This window comes from Lithobates pipiens, unplaced genomic scaffold, assembly GCF_037356315.1.
Source record: "Lithobates pipiens isolate NorthernLeopardFrog02 unplaced genomic scaffold, aLitPip1_a1.2 Scaffold_27, whole genome shotgun sequence".
NCBI classification, from domain to species: Eukaryota; Metazoa; Chordata; class Amphibia; order Anura; family Ranidae; genus Lithobates; species Lithobates pipiens.
In genome coordinates this window covers 217,716,058-217,740,901 of record NW_027507788.1, presented here as the reverse complement: position 1 = coordinate 217,740,901, position 24,844 = coordinate 217,716,058, and the positions used below count along the sequence as shown (strand labels likewise).

At 44.2% G+C, this 24,844-nt stretch overlaps 1 protein-coding gene across 1 annotated transcript in view; it reads right to left on the bottom strand.

Annotated features, from left to right (window-relative positions):
- Positions 1–24,844, bottom strand: part of DNAJC11 (DnaJ heat shock protein family (Hsp40) member C11) — a 242,072-nt gene that overhangs the window by 191,060 nt on the left and 26,168 nt on the right.

The window sequence follows — 24,844 nt, the reverse complement described above, 5'->3', positions numbered from 1 at the left end:
CCCATAATAGGGGGTCCATGCTTTCTGGTAAGAGCACATCTTCATTATTGGTGGCAGCTTATTCACGAGGTGAAGGCAGGTGGTGATGCAACACCCAACGTATCTGCCCACGTTTTTATGTCACGTTGATGACTCATGGACTCACCTTTTTGGTTTATTCGATTACCATACGTTTTAGTTTAGCGCAACACATTTCATGTTTCAATGATTATTATAGAATTTTTCATAGAACTAGTAACGTAGTTCTCGACATTTCACTGAGCACTGCACAGTGGTCATTACATTTCATACATACAAAATGCATAGGAAATCTGTCTTGAGTGTTTACAATCACAGTATTAGTTTTTACTATAAACTGTATAAAATTGTTTTCATCAATAGTTTTTCCCTCACCTTTAAGATAAGCATAGCCATCTTACTGTGGTACTTGCCGCCGTGCCAATCTTTTCATAGCCTATGACCAAAGACAAACTATCATATGATTCTCAGAGTGCTTCCCACTGCCCTGAAACACCGGCTCTACCCCCTAACATTGGGGGGTAAACTGGCCCCAGGTCCCCAGAGAAAGCCCCTTCCGGTCCTCCATAATCCTCACCTTGTCGAGAAAAGGGAGGTAAATCGGTCATAAACTGAATAAAGAGGGTGAGAGTAAAGATAAGTGGAAACGGAATTGGAAAAAAAGGGAGAAAAATGGGGGGTGGGAGTGTGGGGGGCTCCACAGTTCGTTCAGGAAAAGTCCTAGGTTGTGATAGTCCGAGGGTCGTTTTTAAGATAACTGATCCATGGGTCCCATACTAGCGCAACGCATTTTATTCACAAATTAGTGCATAAGGTTCAATATAAAGGAAAAAGAAAAAAGGAAGGAGCTTCAGGTGGTGGTTTGGAGTTGGCAGTGTGAGAAGAACTCCATGGGGCTTCCAGTGAACAGGGTCAGAGTGTGACAGACCTAGCCGGGACGCAGGCTTTTTGAGAGGACTGAATGCAAGCCTCTTGTCGACTGATTATGGGCCCTGGATTTTAAGGGGCACAGGGTGAATGAGAACCCCACTATAATCTGTGCTAGTCAGATTCAATGCTGTACATATGTATATATAATGTGTGTTGCCTCATGCTGTTGGGGCACACACTGTCAGATGCTAATGTCATGAACTCCAGCCACCTGTCTGTTGGCTTTTATAATGTAAATGAGTCTAGTCTGGCTTGTAATAGTATTCCACACATTGTTGTTTGGGCTAATTAACCCCGTGTTGATGTTTATGGTAATGTTTATTGAATTGTTAGTGAGCTAGGAGCCAAAAAGTCTTATCCCTCAGTCAACTAGTCTGAGTGTTGATTTAGATAATTAGCTCATGCTAATAAGGTTAGGTTTTAGTCTTCTACTGTATTATAAATACTTGGCATTTTGGTTCTAATAAATCATTCCATGTTGAGCAGCTAAGCAAGAGTCATCTTGTTTTGTGCTTGTGAGCGGTTGGAATATCTGATATCTATATTCAAACTTAGGAAGCGGTATACTGAAGGAAGCACTCAATCGGAGTGTGGGATCGGTTCCGTCACACAGGAGGAAGAGCTCCAAGTGGCTTGGCACGATAGGCAGGGTGAGGGGAGGACCTGGCGGCTTAGAGATAGCAGGGTGAGAAGAAGAGCTCCAATTGACTTTGAGTTGGCACGGTAAGAAGAGCTCCAGACCATTTGGAGTAGGTGGGGGCAATAGAAGCTCAAAGTAACTAGGAGTAGGTAAGAAGAGCACTAGGTGGCTTTATGTGGATGGGGTAAGAAAAGCAGCTCTAAGTAGCTTGGAGTGGATGGGGTGAGAACAACTCCAGGTTGCTTGGGGTGAGAACAACTCCAGGTTGCTTGGGGTGAGAACAACTCCAGGTTGCTTGGGGCGAGTGGGTTAGGAGAAATCAAAGTAGCATTGAGTGAGTGAGGTGGTCCAGGTGGCTTGGAGTGGCTCGGGTCAGTCACTTCCAGTTTTCGTGTACAACATTGCTCAGGATCAGTTACTTGATGGTGACAATGATGGACCCATGTCTGCGCAATGTGTATTGGTGCAGTCATTAAACTTTCACCAGGGGACCATGCCACAGGGTGAAAACGTCAGAGCACAATTGAGAGACCGCGGTCGCCCCATTGTGCGTGGACAAGGACCCTTGCGACAGTTGTACCAGGGATTGCTTTAAGGAAAGCTAAAGAAAGACTGAAAAGGAGTTTTAAAAACAACATTAATACATGAAAAGTTATGTGAGATTTTAGTGTTTGGGTTTTAGTCTACTTTAACAGCCTGGTTCAGGTTATAGTGACCCCCATACAGAAGAAAACAACTTAAAAGTTCTTTCTTGGAGGCCTTGCAGTGAGCACATTTTATATTTTATTTTTTTATTCCCGTTGTAATAAAGACTAAAAGGCTTAACGAATAAACATAAAAATGGGGCAGATTAGACCACACAAAACGGTTCTGCCCATCTGGGACGGCGAGCTACAGTACGCGCCCAAGGTCATCGGGGAATATCATGTCCAACTTCACAGCCCAGTGCTCTAACAAGTAGGTCACTACATCAACGTCTACACAAATAGGAGCTGGAATAACATGGAGGTGCTCGGGAGCAAATATTAAATGCCAATCACTTCCGACAAGCAATCTACCGAGAAAAAAATATATATGTTAAAAAGCATGCATTGGGTCTATATTTTAACTCTTTTATGACTGGCACGGCTCATATCACCACAAGGAGGAGAACTATAAAAGCTGGAAGATAGATGGCCTTTATTTACGGTAGTTCAGCTGAAAAAAATAAAAAAGGGAACGCCAACGAAAATTTGTAACCCTTCCAGTCCGTTTTGCTATCTCTGCCTTCGTTTGAGGATATTTCCTTTCCCAGTACTTCTGTTCCAACTGGGTATTGGCCACTGACACAGGAAGTAGGGGTAAATCTTCTCCAAGGGTGAAAAAAAAAAAAAAAAAAAAAAAAAAAAAAGAAATAAAAGTGAACCTGTGCTATGTAAACATAAAACTACCAACGATGATGGTTGTACCATGCGTGGGCTGCATTAGAGGGCCATAGATTGATCGCTTTATTCGTTCACTCAGTGAACTGAAAAAAAAAAAAAACTAAATAAAATATCGATCCACGCAATTGAGGTGGAAAGAGGAATCCTCCCCATTGAGACATTGTATTCTGACAGTGGGGACTCTCCACTTGCAAATCGAGAACATTTTGCCAACAAGCCAAGTTAATAGGATTGCTTTCTGCCAAGCGGGAGTGGCCAAACGGATTGACATTATCGCTGGTCCCTGTAAAACTGGATGAATTTCGATCCATCCATGGTCCTCCAGGGCCAGCCCTCGATGACGTCAGCTTATGATGAAATGCGTAGGCAGGAGCCCCCGTGATGTTTACAGGAACCATAGTCAGGATTTAGATATTATTGCAGACTTGGGGAATACTCCTATTTGTGCATACCTGTCTACATTTGTAAGTGGAATTTTATGCTTAAAAAAGTGTTACTAAGCCCAGGAGCCTGCATTCGCTAGATCTGGTCTCTAGGGGTGCAACGGATCATCATTGATCAGTAATCCGAACGGGTCAACCAGGGCGAAAATCCCACGCTCGCCCCCGCCGTCCTTTCCACCGCTCAGCCTGGCCACTGATTGGCTGGAGTGGATGGATGGAAAGCAGCGCAGTCATTGGCTCGCGCTGCTGTCAATCACATCCACTGACGCGGAGCGCTGGGGGGCGGGCCGTGCGATACAGCAAGCGGCTATAGCCACCGGCTGTATCACGGGAGAGCGCCCGCAGGTGCTTCTTACCATACGTGGGAGCTCGCATGAACGTGAGAAGCATCTGCGGGAGGAAGCCGAGACAGCCGCCGAGGGACCCCAGAAGACCAGGTTCGGGGCCACTCTGTGCAAAACGAGCTGCACAGTGGAGGTAAGTATAACATGTTTGTTATTTAAAAAAAAAAAAAAAAAAATTCACTTTACAATCCCTTTAAACAAAGTCATGGAATATTCCTTTATCCCATTGTCTTGCAGATCTATATATACTACAAACTGTACGACTGAAATCGGTTCTGATATCGCTGTTTTACTAACCAGACAGCCTATTATTCGAAATGGGAAACCTTCATATTTGTTTTCAAATATTAAAGATTCTAAATTACCAGCAAGAATGAGTCCTTACATTTAAAGAGCACCAGTCATTTTAGAGCCATCACGGCAGCACCTGTTAGCGGGCATCCAATCACCTGCTGCAGCCATGTCCCTCACCTTATTGTGTCACCGCCACAGCGGGCCGGAAGAAGAGCCAGAGGAGAAGCCAACAGCGGGCCAGAAAGAAAAAAAAAGGAGGAGCCAACAGCGGGCCAGAAAAAAAAAAAAAAGGAGGAGCCAACAGCGGGCCAGAAAGAAAGAAAAAGGAGGAGCCAATAGCGGGCCAGAAAGAAAAAAAAGAGGAGCCAACAGCGGGCCAGAAAGAAAAAAAAAAAGAAAAAGGAGGAGCCAACAGCGGGCCAGAAAGAAAAAAAAGAGGCGCCAACAGCGGGCCAGAAAGAAAAAAAAAAAAAAAAAAAAAAAGAAGGAGGAGCCAACAGCGGGCCAGAAAGAAAAAAGAAGAAAAAAAAAAAAAAAAGAAGGAGGAGCCAACAGCGGGCCAGAAAGAAAAAAAAAAAAGAGGAGCCAACAGCGGGCCAGAGGAGGCGCCAACAGCGGGCCAGAGGAGGCGCCAACAGCGGGCCAGAGGAGGCGCCAACAGCGGGCCAGAGGAGGCGCCAACAGCGGGCCAGAGGAGGTGCCAACAGCGGGCCAGAGGAGGCGCCAACAGCGGGCCAGAAAGAAAAAAAAGAGGAGCCAACAGCGGGCCAGAGGAGGCGCCAACAGCGGGCCAGAAAGAAAAAAAAGAAAAAAAAGAAGGAGGAGCCAACAGCGGGCCAGAAAGAAAAAAAAGAAAAAAAAAGAAGGAGGAGCCAACAGCGGGCCAGAAAGAAAAAAGAAGAAAAAAAAAAAAAAAAAGAAGGAGGAGCCAACAGCGGGCCAGAAAGAAAAAAAAGAAAAAAAAAGAAGGAGGAGCCAACAGCGGGCCAGAAAGAAAAAAGAAGAAAAAAAAAAAAAAAAAGAAGGAGGAGCCAACAGCGGGCCAGAAAGAAAAAAAAAAAGAGGAGCCAACAGCGGGCCAGAGGAGGCGCCAACAGCGGGCCAGAGGAGGCGCCAACAGCGGGCCAGAGGAGGCGCCAACAGCGGGCCAGAGGAGGCGCCAACAGCGGGCCAGAGGAGGCGCCAACAGCGGGCCAGAGGAGGCGCCAACAGCGGGCCAGAGGAGGCGCCAACAGCGGGCCAGAGGAGGCGCCAACAGCGGGTCAGAGGAGGCGCCAACAGCGGGTCAGAGGAGGCGCCAACAGCGGGTCAGAGGAGGCGCCAACAGCGGGTCAGAGGAGGCGCCAACAGCGGGTCAGAGACGGCACTGTGGGACAGAGATGACAGTTGCTTAAAAATTACAATTTAAAAGCAAGCCTTTTTACTAGGGATTTAAAATCTTAATGTAATATCGGGTTGATGTAAATCAAATCCACCCTTCAACAAAGTGTCCCAATATTGGGTGTGGGGGGGGGGGGCTCGAGAACAAAGCATACCCAGACGCCCACTATCGCATCCAAAGCCATTAATTACTGACACGAAGATCACTACATGGACGCAATAACTGCAAATTTTTTTTATTTTTATTACTGGCTCTACTCCTTTCATTATGGAGCTGCACGGTGCCCATAATATGCCATCACTAAACAAATTCTTCAGATCTTGGAATGGCGTCAATGCTTGGTGTCTTAAGAGCCTCGGTTGTCAGATTTGTGCCAAGCATGAAGGTTGAACCAAAGATGTCAGACAGCCTTTGTCTGAGAAGATGAACGGTCCCTTCTATCTGCACTGCCTGTCCTAAAGATCTATAGGACTGAAAGCTTAATTTAAAAAGCAAAAGTAGCTTCCAAAACGTTAGAAAGTACACCCTTCGTATTAAATATTACTAAAAAACTTTAGTGGAGTCGGAATACAAAAAACGTTGAGTTCTTTTAATTCACCAATCCAAAAATGATATTTCAGTTATTGAAGACTTTGGTGCCACTACAAGACACAACCATGGTGTAGAGACCAGTGGATGGAACCCCCGGCACACAGCAGGGGACCAGGCATTGAAGCATTATTATTATTATTATACAGGATTTATATAGTGCCAACAGTTTGCACAGTGCTTTACAAATTGAAGGCAGACATTACAGTTACGATAAAGGAGGAATAAGAGGGAGCTTATAATCTAAGAGGGAGGAACCTTCATAGCACAAACATGAATAAAATTTAGAAGATCCCCACAACAAGTGTACACCGTCCAGCGAGACGTCTCCCCAGAACGGTCGCACCGTGTCTGCAATCCACACCTACGAGGCTCGCAGCCACATTTGGTGTGCTGTGGCTTTAAGCAGAAAAATATATGTCTTCCTCCACCACAGCCCGGCAAGCAGGTACATTGTAACTGAGCTGTCATGTAGAGATTGTGATTTGTGAACTCGCTCCCCTCACATAACGAGAGACAGTGATGAACAGTCAGGAAGTGGTAATTAGGTACATCTCTCTCCGCTCAGGAGGAATGCTTTGGAATTGACTGGCGACATGTGTTTATTACAGACAGAAAGAAAGATAGAGGGAGGGAGAACATCCTGAATCATGACCTGACAGACAGGCCAATAAAACCGGGCCGCGGCCTAAAAACTTCCACTCAGGTACACAAAGGTAGAATACATTACACATAAAAAAGGTAGGTAGGCGTAGGTGTGAATTAGATATCTAGATCTCAAAATGTATTTATTATTAGAGCTGCACTATTCTGGAAAAAATAAAAAAATAAAAAAAGAATAAAGATCACGATTCTCACGGCGTAACATCATCTTTCATATTATACAAAAAAAAATAAAAAATTGAATTAAAAAAAATGGGCTGTTTAGTTTTTTTTTTTAATTCATTAGCGTATTTTTTTGGCAAATAAAATGACATTTGAAAGAACGCTGCAAAAACACAGTGTGACATAAAAGATTGCAACAAGCGCCATTTTATTCTCTAGGGCAGTGCTGGCGATCCTTGGCACCCCAGATGTTTTGGAACTCCATTTCCCATGATGCTCAACTACACTGCAGAGTGCATGAGCATCATGGGAAATGTAGTTCCAAAACATCTGGAGTGCCAAGGTTCGCCATCACTGCTCTAGGGTCTCTGCAGAGGACAGCTGTCCAAAAAAAAAAAAACCCAACAGGCAGTCTGCCAAGTATCACAACATTCCTCAGCCGCTGAGCTAACTATAAACATTGTAAACTTTTGTTCTTTAGCTCAAAAAAAAAAAAAAAAAGGAATGAGCTTCAGTCTGTAAATGAGGAGAGTTTAACCACCTGAAGACTAAAAACTTTTTTTTCTGACACTTGTTGGTTTCAAGTTAAAATCATAAATGTTTTGCTAGAAAATTACTTGGAACCCTAAACATAGTATATTAATAAAATCTCTTGATTATATTAAAAAAAAAAAAAAAAATATGTGTGTATGTATATATATATATATATATATATATATATATATATATTTTTTTTTTTTTTTTTTTAAATATTAATACAAACAAAATATATATGTGATGTCTGTGCGATGTCAGCCATACATATAGTATGGCTGACATTGCATCGCATTCGGTGCAAACAGGCACAGGACCCTTTTTTCTGTTCGGAACAGAATCGGATTGTATGGGTGTTCACACATACGCGATCCAATTCATGTCCAAACTGTCAGTTCGCAGTGCGATACGCGAGCTGAAATGGGGGTGTTAAGATATAATGACACTCCCCAGCAGTTTGCATATGGCAGTGTGAACTGCCGTGCGTGTCGGGTGCGATGTGGGAATCCGCAGTTGAGTCGCAGGGTTCTCGCATCGCAATAGTGAGAACCGGTCCTAAAAGGTTAAAAGATGTATCCCCCATGGTGGGGAATTTTTTTTTTTTTTTAGAGTCAGATTCACCTAGGTCAGTGATGGTGAACCTTGGCACTCCAGATGTTTTGGAACTACATTTCCCATGATGCTCGTGCACTCTGCAGTGTAGTTGAGCATCATGGGAAATGTAGTTCCAAAACATTTGGGGTGCCAAGGTTCACCATCACCGACCTAGGTGGATGCTGCATCTGTCCCCCCCGGTGCCTCCAACACTGGAGAACTGAGCGATCGAACACCAGGGTCCCGTGCGTGTTTGCACGGATCGCTCCGTTCTCACAGCTCCCTGAGCAGATAGCCGGTGACTGTCGGTTTTATTTTGCTACGTTGGGATACTCACCGTCGTCCAGGTGGCACAGGAAACTGCAAAGATGCCGTACTGAATGTAGGTGCTCTGCTACGCTGTCTGGCAGGGGTGGCCGATCGGAAGACACATTCTCTGGATGGCACAAAAGATCTGCGTGTACCCAAGTCTACTTTTGTATTTCATTCATGTGTCTGGAGTTCTGCTTTAAGCCGGCACTATCATGAACCAGCAGGCGCACGAACGTTTGTGGGGGGTCTCTCTGAGTGCCCCGATTCTTTGCCTTACTAAAGCTGACAGTATGCACACCCAGCGCACGGCGTCTGCTCTTACATGATAGTGCCGCTTCGTTTTAATGTTTCATGAAGATTGGTTCACTTTAAGTACGCGGGTCTCTAATCGCACAGCCCAGGAAAACCAACATTGCCACAGACAAGAGACGAGAGCTTAATGCTGCTTAACTCCTGCCTGTAAAACGCCTGCAGAGGAAGTAGATTGGCCTGAATATTTTATAAGGGAAATATTCCTCTATAAGCACAGTGTGTTACTTTGGAGCGTGGGACAGACTCCCCAACAACTCATCAGCCATCTCATCAGAAAAAAAAAAAAATAACTCGATGTGCAGACATCTCCCTCTTCAATAAAAGGCGAGGAGCATCCGGGGGGCGCCGGAGAGCTTGCTCAAAGAGGACCCGTCACATGCATGCAACAGGGCACTAATAGGGATATCAAAGCGGTGCTTCTCCGATTTTTCATCGTCTGACAGTAACCGGATTTAGTGTGCGATTTTGCGTCAGACACATGTGAAACCGAGCCGCCGCCCCCCCCCCCCCCCCCCTCCCATCGCGCACCAGGGGTGCCAGCGGCTTTTCTCGATCCCACTCATTCAACATTAAATGAAGTGACATCTACATTCCCAGTTATCTGTCCGGCACTTTTACCCCTTTCCTGCACCGGCCAAAATTTTCTTCTTTCAGCACTGTTGCACTTTAAAAATGACTAATGCGCGGTCATGCTACACCGTACCCAAAACAACATTTTGTTATCAGATTTTTCACACAAAATAGAGCTTTCTTTTGGTGGTATTTAATCACCATTGGGGTTTTTTATCTTTTGTTAACCCCTTAGCGCCGACCGTACGCAAAATTTGCATTCTCAGCTTGAAGGGGTTATACCGGGGACAATATGCAGCTCAATACATCGCCCCAGTAAGGTTTTTTTTAAAGGCAGTGGTTGGATTTTTAGCGAAAACCAATGCGGCTAAAAGTCGCTCGGCTGTTATCCTAAAAAAAAAAAAAAAGGAGCGGGAGGAGATGTCCCCTCCTCTGCTGCCATTGCTCTTCCCGGGCCTCCCGTCCCACTGGAAGACCCGAGCCACGATCCGGCGCGTCCATTGGCTAGGCCAAAACTGAAACTAAGCCAGGAGCGCCTTAGTTTGAGGCTCCTATGTAAAAACACAGAAGAAAACTCACAACGTTTTACTCTCATCTGCCAATGGCGCCGATTGAAAAAAATAAAATAAATAAAATAAAAAAAACACAAAACACACACACACACAGAACACTACAGTATTCAGAAAAGCCGATTTGTAGCTATCTGAATACTTTTAAGTGCAAAAGGAGGAACTGGGGGTCTTTTAGACCTCCGATCCCTCCATAAAGAGTACCTGCCACTGCCTATTACTGTCACAAGGGATGTTGACATTTCATAGGAGCCTCGAACGAAGGCGGACCGTGGCTTTTGCTGTAGGATGCGACTAAGAAAATGTCAGGAAAGACCTACTAGAACAGCTGAACTTTATTTGGGGGTTAATCAGAGGCACTTTAAAATGAGGGCAGGACTCCTCTTTAATAATGACTTTGAATGCGATTGCTCAATTCTGAACACGGCTACACCCCCCAGTTATAGGAGGCTGTGCACACTTATTTTTTACTTCCCTCCCAAAAACTTGTGTTGGGCATTTACTCACTTTTTTGGTGAATGAGTAGGGGTAACCGTACTCATTTACATAGGGGGCTGGGATCTGGGGGGGGGGGGGTTAACCCCCATGTTAAAGGGGGCTTTCAGATTAAGATAAGCCCCCCTGTGCACAGACCCCCCCACAACCAACAGCCTGGGTTGTGGGGAAGAGGCCCTTGTCCCCATCAACACTGGGACCAGGTGCTTTGGTGTTAGGGCGGGTATCCCCCCCCCCCTCCCATGGTGAGATCATGTGGCTTGGTATGGTTCTAAGGGGGGAGGGGTGGTCGCTTGTCCCCTCCCTTTCCTGACCTGCCAGGCTGCATGCTCAGATAAGGGCCTGGAATGGGATTTTGGAGGTGACCCCACACAATTTCCACATGTTAATCGATCGGGGGGGGCGGGGGGGGGGTAGGGTTGTGGGAGGGACCATGCTGTTTTGTTTTTAAACTTTTTTTTACATTCACCTGTCAGCAGGGGAGTCCCGCTGACAGCAAATGACTCATCGGTTGGCAAGGACATGGAAGTCAGCCCCAGCCTGCTCCTTAAGCAGCTATTCAGGGTACAGAAGAAGTACAGCTTTCTGTAGAGGTGGGTTATCAAAAGACATTGTCACTCTCTCAAGTGTCAATGTCTCTTTAAGAAATTAAAAAAAAAAAAAAAAAAGAAGAAGAAGGAGGAAGGAAATTGTAATGGCCTTGGGTCAGTTTTCCCTTTAACAAATTTAATATTCTGGACACCCGTCCAGCATTTGGTCATTGTAGGAGCCCCGGTGCTACCGGTGAAGAAATACATGGAAGCTCGGTCGCTCGTACCCTTTAAACATAGTAAAACCTCCACCAATTACACGCCTGCGCGGCCGTAAAAAGATTTTTTAGTGCGATTCTGCAATCTCAGAGACGTTCGCCAACATCCCACTGACTTATCAGATGTACAAAATCTGTGGCCAAATAGAGGATATTTTTAATGTCCCTTCTGATTAGATCACTGCCCAAATTCCACGGGTCACCGGCATAACGGCCCCTGCAATCCTCATGCCGTCTGCTGCCTTAATGTTACCTTTAGGTTACAGAGAGGCGCAGCGGTTATTTTATAGGCTTTTTTTTTTTATTCTCAACCCCCCCCCTTTAAGACTGGCCTTGTGTCAGCTCCAATTCAACACATTACCGTCTCTAAAAAACAAAATGGATCTTATCTCCACGCAGAATCAAGTTACTCATCTTAACTCCATAACCTGCATGACAATACGCATTTCAATGTAGTGGGGATTTATAGCGATATAAAAGCCGGCAGCGGCTGGGAGAATGGAATGTTTGTGTTCGGTGGACAACTCGCTTTCATTTGGCTTTTTTTTTTTATTATCTGGAGATATAAGTATTTAATGCCACCGTTGAGTTTAAAGTTGACCTGTCATGTATAAAAAAATATATATATATATATATATATATATATATATATATATATATATATATATATATTTTTTTTTTATAATATAAATTTAATAAATATATATATTATTTTTTAATATAAATCAAGAGATTTTATTAATATAATATACTATGTTTAGGGTTCCAAGTAATTTTCTAGCAAAACATTTATGATTTTAACTTGAAACCAACAAGTGTCAGAAAAAAATAAATAAAAAAAAAAATTATATAAAAAAAATAAAAATAAATATATAAATATATATATATATATATATATAAATATATATATATATATATATATATATATATATAATTTTTCTTTATATTAATACAACCAAGATATATATGTCTGTGCGATGTCAGCCATACATACAGTATGGCTGACATTGCATCGCATTCGGTGCAGAGAATTATGGGTGAATTGAACTATGCCAAGTTCAGACGACCCTTTGGCCACCAAAGGTGGATGACCTCTGCACTTCGGTCTGCAAAGCCCGGGAATTGGCATAAAATTTTCACGGAAGAAAAAAAAAAAAAAAGACGGACGGACAATGTAACCACTTGCCTATCGGGGCAATTTTGACACTTCTCTCACGTACAGAGCATCCGGAAAGTATTCACAGCACTTCAATTTTTCCACATTTTGTTATGTTACAGCCTTATTCCAAAATGGATTAAATTCATTATTTTCTTCAAAAATTCTACAAACGATCCTCCATGATGACAACATAAAAAAAAAAAAAAAAAAAAAAAAGTTTGTTTGAAATCTTTGCAAATTTATAAAAAAAAAAAAAAAAAAAAAAAAAAAAAATTCCATGTACATAAGTATCACAGCCTTTGCAATGACGCTCAGCACTGAGCTCAGGTGCCTCCTGTTTACACCGATCATCCTTGAGATGTTTCTACAACCCGATTGGAGGCCACTGGTGGCAAATTCAGTTGATTGGACATGATTTGGAAAGGCACACACCTGTCTACATAAAAAAGGTCACACAGGTAACAGTGCATGTCAGAGCACAAACCAAGCCAAGAAGTCCACGGAATAGTCTGTAGAACTCCGAGACCGGACTGTATGGAGGCACAGATCAGGGGAAGGGTATAGAAAAATGTCTGCAGCATTAAAAAGGTATCAATGAGCACGGTGGCCTCCATCATCTGTGAATGGAAGTAGTTTGGAACCACCAGGACTCTTCCTAGAGCGGGCCACCCCGCCAAACTGAGCGATCGGGGGAGAAGGGCCTTAGTCAGGGAGGTGACCAAGAACCAGATGGTCACTCTGACAAAGATCCAGAATTTCTCTGTAGAGAGAGAGGAGAACCTTCCAGAAGAACAACAATCTCTGCAGCACTGCACCAATCATGCTTGTATCGTAGAGTGGCCAGATGGAAGCCATTCCTCGGTAAAAGGCAAATGACAGCCCGATTGGAGCTTGCCAAAAAATCACCTAAAGGACCAAGAGAAACAAAAAATTCTCTGGTCTGATGAAAAAGATTGAACTCTTTGGCCTGCATGGCAAGTGTCATGTCTGGAGTAAACCAGGCTCCGCTCATCACCTAGCCAAATACCAACCCTACAGTGAAGCATGGTGGTGGCACCATCATGCTGTGGCGATGTGTTTCAGCCACAGAAACTGGGAGACTAGTCAGGATTGAGGGAAAGATGAATGCAGCAATGTACGGAGACATCCTTGATGAAAACCTGCTCCAGAGCGCTCTGGACCTCAGACTAGGGCGAAGGTTTATCTTCCAACAGGACAACTACCCTAACCATACAGCCAAGACAATAAAAGGAGTGGCTGTGGGACAACTCCATAAATGTCCTTGAGTGGCCCAGCCAGAGCTGACTTGAACCCGATTTGAACATCTCTGGAGAGATCTGAAGATGGCTGTGCACCGACACTCCCCATCCAACCTGATGGAGCTTGAGAGGTCCTTCAAAGAAGAATGGGAGAAACTGCCCAAAAATAGGTGTGCCAAGATTGTAGCATCATACTCAAAATGACTTGAGGCTGTAATTGGTGCAAAGGGTGCTTCAGCAACGTATTGAGCAAAGGCTGTGATACTTACGTACATGGGATTATTTTCATGATGTATTTTTAATACATTTGCAAAGATTTCAAATCTTCGCAAAAAAAGAAAAACACACCTGTGTCATTATGGGGTATTGTTTGTAGAATTTTAAAAAGGGAAAATAATGCATTTAATCAATTTTGGAATAAGGCTGCAACATAACAAAATGAGGAAAAAGTGAAGCGCTGGGAATACTTTCTGGATACACAGTATGTAAAAAAATATGTTGCTAGAAAAATTACTTTGAACCACAAACATTTTTTTCTTAACAAAATAAAGCATGGATGGATGGATGGATGGATGGATAGGGGAGTTTGCTTTGAATGTTAAAAAAATAAAAAATTAAATAGCATTTTCAATTTGTGGTGCTCAGATGAAGCTTAGTTCTACAAAAAAAATATATATATATTATAATAATAATAATAATAATATTATATTTATATATTCCACAGCAGAGGACACCAGTGGGTAGACCTTTACTATGGTATTTATGACACCATTACAGCCATAAAAAGAGCCTTTGACGCATCAATCCCCAGACCTGTCACCTCTGGGCTAGCTAAACAAAGCACAGGGCTTGGGAAACGCAGTCATCCATGCGTTACATGGAGTTATGCGGAGTCCTTTGGGGGGGAGGAAAAATAAAAAAAATTGGACCAACATATGTCACACATTACACCGCTCAGAGAGCAACCAGGGAAACAGATACATGGAAATAATAGATTTTTGCAATAAAATAAGATGTAGCATAAAACAAGCACGTTGCACACAGTAGAAATTTAGTGAGCCTGAAAGGGGTGTGTTTGGGGAATTTTTCTCCTGCATCATAAGCAGCTATTCCCAGATCTCCAATATAGGAATTGAATGAGGTAGATGGTCCAAAAAAAATAAATAAAATAAAATAATAATAATCCTGAAGAAATGAACGATCGGACTGTCCTAACTGCACACCCTTTACAGAGATAGCAAGCTGAGGATTTCTAGGGTTCCTGTGTACAGGAATGTTGCCTTATCCCAAAATAGGATAGGGTAAGGTTTTTTTGGGTAAAGTATTAAAACCAAAACATATTGCAGTTTGCCAATCATTTGTTTTTCACCTTTTTTTTTTAGGCTTTTCCCCCTGATGATGGCCCATCCCCTCCAAAAGACGTCACTGCTGACGAAATGCGTAGGGCGTGGCCATTCACAGCATCCTGATGCACCACAAGCAGAGATTATCGGCAGCTACTAAACTATCAGCCTGCCAAGTTTTTTGTCCCTGTTGCAATTGGATTGTCATATCATACAGCCGTTTAATAAAGATACTTTATGCACTTCACGATGGAAATGTCCGTTTTATTATTTATTTGTTTTTCCCCACATCATCGCTGGTTGCTGGGGAGGTGATCATCTTTCCCTAGCAGGTGTTGAGCCTGGGATTCATAATTAAGGCTCTTACCGGATGAGTTGGACCCTTAGTTTTGGCCCAACTCATCCGGTAAGAGGCCCATTGTATCTACTCAATGGTGGAGGTCTCTGGTGTGTTCACACAGATGATCCTTCTTGGAGCACCTCTTATTGTGAATGTCTTGTAATGGGATTCCCTTCATATGTGGACTATATTCATTCAATTAATGTTTGATGAACTGCCCCCCCTACACATTGCAAAGCGATGCGTAAACTGTTGGTGCTAAATAATAAGACCCCTTTCACACTGGGGCGTTTTTCAGGCGTTTTCAAGCGCTTTAGCGTTAAAAAAAGCGCTTGAAAGAAGCCTCATCTGCATTTCCAATGTGAAATGTCAGCGCCCGAAAAACGCTCGTAAAGCGCCGCTTAAACTAGCATCGCTTTACCAGCGTTTTTCGAGCGTTAATGGGGCACTATTAACCCCTGCTAGTGGCCAAATAAAGGGTTAAAAGCACCCACAGAACGCTGCTGCCAATAGTGTTTTTCAGGCGTTTTTCGGGTGTTTTACAAGCGCTTCCCATTGATTTCAATGGGAAGGGGCGTTTTAGGAGCGTTGTATTCACCTCTCCAAAAGCGCTGCAAAGAAGCTGCTTGCAGGACTTTTTTTGACGCTCTGCCAGCGCAGCGCCTCAGTGTGAAAGCACTCGGGGCTTTTACATTGGGATTGCAGTTGCAGCTTCTTTCAGGCGCTTTTTTTAACGCTAAAGCGCATGAAAAACGCCTGGAAAACGCCCCAGTGTGAAAGGGGTCTAATAATCACTTGTTCTGCACATTTTTGAGAGCTTTATATTATTTTGCACTTTATTTCATAGTTGTCCCCAGTTGCACTTTTGAACTTTATGACCAGACATTGATAAAATTGATTTGCTATTACTGCTATACGCACACACACACACACACACACACACACACACACACACCCTTTGAGAGCTTCATATTTTTTTTGCACTTAATTGTTAAGACGTTGTTCATAAATGCATTTTTTGTACTTCATGATTGGACATTGATGAATTTTCTTTGTAATTACTGTTTACTTAGTGAACTGTTCAGAAGTACACTCACCGGCGACTTTATTAGGTATATATAGAAAGTGCAGCGCTTAAAAGCTAATATGCGACACAATAATAATCTCACAAAACCATATAACATATGGATATAAAGTGCACAGTGCAAAAAAAAAAAGGAAGGAGGAGAAGGAGAAGGAGGAGAAGGAGGAGAAGGAGAAGGAGGAGAAGGAGGAGAAGGAGGAGAAGGAGGAGAAGGAGGAGAAGGAGAAGGAGGAGAAGGAGAAGGAGAAGGAGAAGAAGGAGGAGGAGGAGGAGGAGAAGGAGAAGGAGAAGGAGAAAAGCCAATCCTGCTCCCAAATCATTTAGATGTTCATTGGCAAGCTTCAGATGGACCTGTACATGTGCATCCTTGAGGAGGGGGGACCTTGCGGGCGCTGCTGGATTTCAATCCACGATTGTGTTACCAATGGTTTGTTTGAGGACTGTGGTCCCAACTGCCTTGAGATCGTTCCCAAGCTCTTCCGGTGTAGTTCTGGGCTGATCCCTCACTTTTCTCATGACCATCCTCACCCCATGAGACAAAATCTTGCATGGAGCTCCAGACCGAGGGCGATTGATGGCCATTTTGTATTTCTTCCATTTGCGAATACTCGCTCCTACAGTTGTCTCCTCATCACCAAGTTTCTTGCTGATGGTCTTGTAGCCCATTCCAGCCTCGTCTACAATCTTGTCCCCGATATCCTTTGACAGCTCTTTGGTCTTGCCCATCATCACAAGGTTTGAATGGAAGAAAGTTTCTGTGGACTGTTGTCTTTTTTTAAACATAATGAGTTGTTAGGATTAGGAGCACCTCCTTAACCTCTTGCTTACTGGGCACTTAAACCCCCCCAACCCCCCTCCTCCTGCCCAGACTAAATTTCAGTGCTGTCACATTTTGAATGGCAATTGCGCAGTCATGCTACACTATACTCAAATTACTTTTTTATAATTTTTTTCCACACAAATGGAGCTCTCTTTTGGTTGTATTTAAATCACCTTTTATTTTTTTGCTAAAATAATAAAAAAAAAAAAACAACAACACCCCTCGCACACGTTTCATAGTTTGTTATAAAATTTTGCAAAAGGGTAATTTTTGTCCTTCATTGATCTTTGCTGATGAGGCTGCCCTGTTGGGTGCAGATAAGGCGACACTGATAAGCACAGATAGGTGGTATTGATAGGCAGCACTAGTACTGACGCACTGATTGGCGATTTATAGGCGGAGGTGACACCTTTGTGATCCGGACCGATGTCCCTCTCCCAGCCGCCGGTGATTGGCTTTTTTTTTTCCACCTCACACTATCAGCATGAGGAAGAAAAATAGCCGATTACCGGTGTCCTATCATATATGGTCCCCCATCGGATAGTGTCCGCTGTGTACTGCGCATGTGCAGTACACAGCACACACAGATTCCGAAAATAGCCGAGGATGAACGGCGCCTGCGCCGTGAGTCCAGGTTCTATCCCCACCATCCAAGTGGACATAGAGTTGGAATATAAAAGAGCCGAGCGCAGTGAGGCCGAGCCCGAAGCGTGGCGAGCAAAGCGAGCCCGCGAGGGGCCCTCTATAATTTTCCCAACCCTATGTCCGCTTGGATGGTGGGGCCACCACCTCCACTCACGGCGCAGGCACCGTTCATCTTTGGAGATTTTCCGAAGCTTCTGATGCCCCGTACTACGCATGCGCAGTACGGGGCGGATACTGTATGATGGCAGGACACTATCTGCCAGAACACTGGCTCTGTTTACATCACATGATCAGCTGTCATTGGCCGACAGTTGATCACATGGTAAGGGGTCGGAATCGACCCCTTCCGATCTGTGATTAGGAGAGTCTCAGACTCGCTGATCACAGGGCGCGCAGACCGCTCAAGCACGGGAGGGTGTCCAGGGATGCCCTCCCGGCAAATTAGGTCCGCCCTGTAGCCGTCTTTCTACTACTTTCCGCTACTATTGTGCGGACAGCAAGTGGTTAGATTGACAGGACTAATCTGTGTACCACATACTGTAGCACAGTGGTTCTGAACCTTTCTAGTGCCGTGACCCCTTGATAAAATTTCCCAAGCTGTGGGGACCCCCAACAGTGAAGTTATTTTCGTTGGTCATTTCATTGCTGTAATTTTGCGACTGTTATGAATCGATCTATAAATATCTGACATGCAGGATGTATTTTCATTCTTACAAATTTAACATCTTAAAGTGTAGTGATTAATCACAAAAACAAATCTGTAATATACAGCGCAAAATATTTAAAATGAACATATAAGTTACAAATTAATAAAAATGCCCCACCGAGAGACAGGGTAAGCGCTGGGCAGATGGCGGGCGGGCACAGTGGGAGCATTTGATATGGCATGGGGGCAGCGTTTAATACGGCACAGTGGGAGCGTTTGATGGGCACAGTGGCGGCGTTTGATGTACAAAAATGCTTTTATTAAAAGGGGAGTTCCCCTTAATAAAAAAAATAAATAATACAAAATAAAAATTAAAAGTCAGCAGCTACAAATACTGCAGCTGCTGACTTAATAAATCGGACACTCACCTGTCCCAGGGTCCAGTGATGCGGGGGAATGAAGCCCCACTCGTTTCCCCCATCCACTCGGCGGCACCGGCATTCTTACTGTGGGCACCCGGCTAGGGCTTCACAGCCGGGCACCCACTGCACGTGAGCGAGCGGCGCCGATCGCTGTGATTGGCTGCGCAGTCACCTGGGATCTGTCATGTGTCCCAGATAACTGACAGGAGGGAGGGGGCAGAGCGGAGCCCTTCCTGCGCCAATGAGGAAGTGATGTCCCCAACCCAGGCACCGAAGGAGGCAGACTATGAGGGACCCCCTAGCAACAGGTATTTAGAGGAGAGTTAAAAAAAAAAAAAAAAATATCAAAAAAAAAATTATAAATTTTTTTTTTTTTTTTAGGAATTTTAAATGATTTTTCATTTTTTTTTTTCCTGTGGAACACCAATTTAATTAGTATCTCCGATTTATCAAGGTCACTGGTGTTCCATCAGAATCAGAAACACGTCTGTGTTAACCGGAAGTGAGAATTTGTCGCCACCATCTTGGTAGACTCATCCTCAGCAACTTTGGCCTAACTTTGGTGGGTGTAAAAAGATGTCTGTTTGCCGACTTCTAAGTGTAGCTTTACTGCGGATGAGAGTACCAAGATGGCGGCGACGGAACATCACATCCGTGCCGTCTCTCCTCTCCCAGAAGTGACATCTCACTGGCCGAGACAGACAGCTTCTGGCGTAACACAGTAACTTTGGGTCCGTCTAGGCCAGCATTCACAACCCCCTGGCAAATCGGCAATCCACCCCCAGGTTGAGAACCGCTGCTGCAGCCAGTCTGTGGGAGCCAGAATTATTGTTGGTTGGTAGGGGACTCAAATACTTCTTTTACTCACTCAACTGCAACTCCATTTATAACATTTGTATAATGTTTTTTTTCTGGATCTTTGGTTGATATTCTGTCTCTAACATTTAAAAATACACACCTTTAATTTCTTTGCAAGTTGGCAAACTTACACACTCTGCAGGAGATTAAATCATTATTTTCTCCACTGTACCTACAGGAGGAGATATCTGGTACCCATTCAGATGCCCCCCATGTAACGTCTTGCCTGCATATTTGCATTCCCGATTCTATTTAGTGGTTGCTTGGGGGAGCAACCTCATTCCAAATCTTCTACACACTCTTTTTGGCTCCTCCTCCTCCACTCACCCCCTGCCCCTTTTACCACCCTCCCTTTCTTTTCCAAGAGAGTCCATCTTATGGAATATAATTTCTGCAAAGGCTGGTCATTCTCCCATCCCCCCCCACCCAAAAAAAATTAAAAATTTCACATAATGTCTTAATTATGAAGTTGAAAAATGCATCTATCCCCCCCCGTTTTGGATAGTCTAGGACGCGTTGGACTCGACCCGTCATACAAAATTTCTTGCAACCCTCTGAATGACCACAACCTTCCAAGTTCCAAATGCAGACCCACCAGTCCAACTGATAGACTTTGGAACCTCACTTCTTAGCCTCCTAAAAAAGCTGGCCCCGCCAACCCCAAGATCAGGTCATATGGGCCAGCCCGGTCAACAACCTCACAACGGTCAATAGCGAAATCCTCTTGATCTCGGCTGGATGCTAGGCAACGCTACTTAGTGAATCTTGGGCGAAGCCGGCATCTTGAAATATGGAACACAGACCAACGACGTGCCGACACTGTTTGTTCTAGCTGGTCTATCAATTATTTAAATATCATGTAGAGCTCTTGCATCAACACCTCTTGCTGTTCAGCCTGGTAAACACAAAATGCAATTGTTATCGAGCCTCGTATTGGTTGTACCGCTGTCTCTTCGTGGTAAACAGACGGTAAAAAATTGATCTTTGCCCATGAATAATTCGTCTTTGGCCTTTCAACATCGCTTCTGATTCTGCACAACACAAAGGCTAGTCATTACACAGACCTCTACTGGTCAAGCTAAACTCCCCTTGAGTTTGTCCTCTTGACACGTCTGGAGAGCAAGTTTCCAAAGCCTCTTCTGGTTTTCAAATTCTTATCTTTTTCCTTTTTTTTCCTCCCCGATAATCAACACACAGATCCCCGCCATAAAGACTCATTACTTATTTCTTCACGCGAACGAGCCTTTCCAGAAAGCAAAGCGGAAAGTACAGCCAAATACATAAAAATGGATTACTTTAAACTTCATAATACCTCTACGTCTGAAATTGCTTTCAACATTCATAAACTTTGCTATCATTTCCCACAAATTCTCTCTTTTGAAGCATCATTTCCCACCAATTCAGCTTTCCCAGCAACTCCAAAAAAGAAGAGCAAAGGAAAAAAAAAAAACCCATCGATGTAGGTATGAAATCTTTATTTTAAACAGATTTTTGCTTTCTGCTCGGTAATGAAAAGACAATGGCGATCATTTGCATTTCTGCCGCGGTGGCTTCAATTTACACAGCGACAACAAATGTTGTGTGTGCGGCGGATTACCGTAGGTTGGTCGCATTTTTATTTAACTCCATCAAATCTGGAAGTTTGTTTCTAAATGAATGTCGATCGGCTTCACTGCAAACAAGACTGCAGAAAACCAACGTCATTAGTCTTAGATACACATTGTTCTATATGGAGTAGAAGGTTTGGGTCTTTAAGGTCCTACATCCGTGGTGCTCAACCTGCAGGCCGGGGGCCACATGCAGCCCTTTGGCACTTTTTGGGCCCCCCCGCAGACACGAATCTGTATTTCCGCTTGCCCTTTTAGAGCAACGCTTTCTAGCAGTCTCATGTAATAGGTCTCCAGTCAATGAAGGTCTCTTGAGGCACGCCCCCAGTTTCCAACAACTCCCATAGAATTTTCACAGACTACTGTAGTATGTCCCCGCCCTCTGGCCATCTCCTGTACCGCCATGCCCTCTGGCCATCTCCTGTACCGCCATGCCCCCGCCCTCTGGCCATCTCCTGTACCGCCATGCCCCCGCCCTCTGGCCATCTCCTGTACCGCCATGCCCCCGCCCTCTGGCCATCTCCTGTACCGCCATGCCCCCGCCCTCTGGCCATCTCCTGTACCGCCATGCCCCCGCCCTCTGGCCATCTCCTGTCCCGCCATGCCCTCTGGCCATCTCCTGTCCCGCCATGCCCTCTGGCCATCTCCTGTCCCGCCATGCCCTCTGGCCATCTCCTGTACCGCCATGCCCTCTGGCCATCTCCTGTACCGCCATGCCCTCTGGCCATCTCCTGTACCGCCATGCCCCCCGCCCTCTGGCCATCTCCTGTACCGCCATGCCCCCCGCCCTCTGGCCATCTCCTGTACCGCCATGCCCCCCGCCCTCTGGCCATCTCCTGTAATATGTCTGCAGTCTCTGACTAGCTCTTGTATCATGTCCAGTCTCTGGCCATTTCTTGCATCATGCCTTCAGTCCCACTAGCTCTTGTATCACAATTAAGGCAGTTATGGCGGAAACGCATTGACTGTGTGCTGCACACACACTGATGTCTCAATTAGGGCTGAAACAACTAATCGATTAATTGACAAGTAATCAATTATGAAATTAATCGATTACTATTTTCATAATCGATTAATCGGTCAGTAACAAAATGGGGTTAAAGTTAATGAGTCTGATGATATTTACTAGATTGACTCTCCTCTAATAGTATATACACAGTACATCTCCTTTAATAGTATATATCCCCTCTAATAGTATATACACATTATATCTCTCCAATAGTATATACACATTATATCGCCTCTAATAGTATATACAGTATATCTCTTCTAATAGTACCGGTATATACAGTATAGCTCCTCTAATAGTATATATCCGTTCTAATATATACAGTATCTCTTCCGTCTGTAATTCTCAGAAGTGGATTAGATATTTCGCTCCCTAACCATATAGTTGGTTATTTATATTTACCACTGAATAGAGATATTTAAGAATAAATTGCCTTTTTTTTTTTTAAGCTTTACATATTAACTAAATTATACACCACACTTTTTTTTTTTTAAAGGTTATTAATTGATTAATCGAAACAATAAATCGGCCAACTAATCGATTATGAAAATAATCATTAGTTGCAGCCCTTGTCTCAATATAGTTGAAGTCCTGCTGCATTTCACTGGATACCGACATTCCTTGTTTGCTGCTTTTGTATCATGTGCGCAGTCACTGGCCGCCTCCCGGAAAAAGAGTCTGCAGTCTCTGGCCGCCTCCCGTAAAAAAAAGAGTCTGCAGTCTCTGACCGCCTCCCGTAAAAAAGAGTCTGCAGTCTCTGACCGCCTCCCGTAAAAAAGAGTCTGCAGTCTCTGACCGCCTCCCGTAAAAAGAGTCTGCAGTCTCTGACCGCCTCCCGTAAAAAGAGTCTGCAGTCTCTGACCGCCTCCCGTAAAAAAGAGTCTGCAGTCTCTGACCGCCTCCCGTAAAAAGAGTCTGCAGTCTCTGTCTCTTATATCCTGTCTGGGGTCTTTGGCCATCTCTTGTATCGTGCCCACAGTCTGTCGTGCATCTGCTGTATCTGAATATTCACTGAATTTTATGTGCGGCCCTTTGGTGATGTTGAGGGTCACAATTGAAGACCCCCCATTAAGAAGGTTGACTATCACTGTCCTACATCCTTTAGGTGTATAATAATGAAAAAAATAAATAAAATTATAGATCACCAAAAATGGTACTTGTTCTTTTAGCGCCCCCTTCCCCAGACTCCGGAGAAGTGACAGGTCATCTGCAATGTACTCTCCGTTCCAACTTATATATTATATATACACACACACACACACACACACACACACACACACGAGTCCCCAAGACATAATCCTCTGAACTCACCCCATAAGCCTCCGTAAAATCCAAGTGCATCCAGTAACTCAAACACCAAAAACAACATTAAAATGATGGAGAGTCTGCTCCACAGATAAGTGGAATCATTTGTTGCAACTTACGAGGATAAACACATCAACATTAGTCAGCCGGTGTAGATGGAGCGAGCCGGGGAAACTAGGCTAGACTTGTAAAAGCTCGGTCGGGTGATTATTTGTCCTGGCTTCCCTATAACATATTCGTCTGAGCTCCTGAAGCACAATTAATGTTATGAAGGAAACACAAACCCATAGGATTTAAAAGGGAACCTGCTGGCTCACTTCATCCAGTAAGGTGGTTACGGGTCCATGTAGCAGATGCCTGCTTTAATAATATGCGAATACTGACCCAATACAAATTCGCAAATATGGGAGAAATACAAAATAACCATCAATCACCCTCGGTCTGGAGCTCCATGCGAGATTTCGCCTCATGGGGTGAGGATGGTCATGAGAAAAGTGAGGGATCCGCCCAGAACTACACGGGAGGAGGTTGTGAAGGATCTCAAGGCAGTTGGCACCACAGTCACCAAACAAACCATCGGTAACACAATACACCGCCATGGATTGAATTCCTGCAGCGCCCGTAAGGTTCCCCTCCTCAAGAAGGCACATGTACAATCATGCCACTGAACATCTAAATGATTCGGAGAAGGATTGGGAGAAAGTGCTGTGGTCAGAGGAGACCAAAAATGGAGCTCTTTGGCATTAAATCGACTCACCGTGTTTGGAGGAAGAAAAATGATGAACTATGAACACCACCCCTACAATCAAGTATGGAGGTGGAAATGTGATGCTTTGGGGCCATTTCTCTGCTAAAAGTACAGGCCGACTTTGCCGCATTGAGGGGCCAACGGACGGGACAATGTATTGTAATATTTTGGATGAGAACCTTCTTCCCTCAGCCAGAACACTGAAGATGGGTCATGCATGGGTCTTCCAGGATGACCCAAAACATACCGCCAAGGCAACAAAGGAGAGGCTCGCGAGATGCACATTAAGGTCATGGAGTGGCCTAGACCAAAATCCCTCCTGAGATGTGTGCAAACCTGGTAACCAACTACAAGAAACCCTTGACCTCTGTGCTTGCTAACAAGGGTTTCTCCACCAAGTACTATGTTTTGCTGTGGGTTCAAATATTTATTTTTCTCACTGAACTGCAACCCAGTGTATAACATTTGTATCGCGTTATTTTTTTTTATTTTTATTCTGGATTTTTGGTCGATATTGA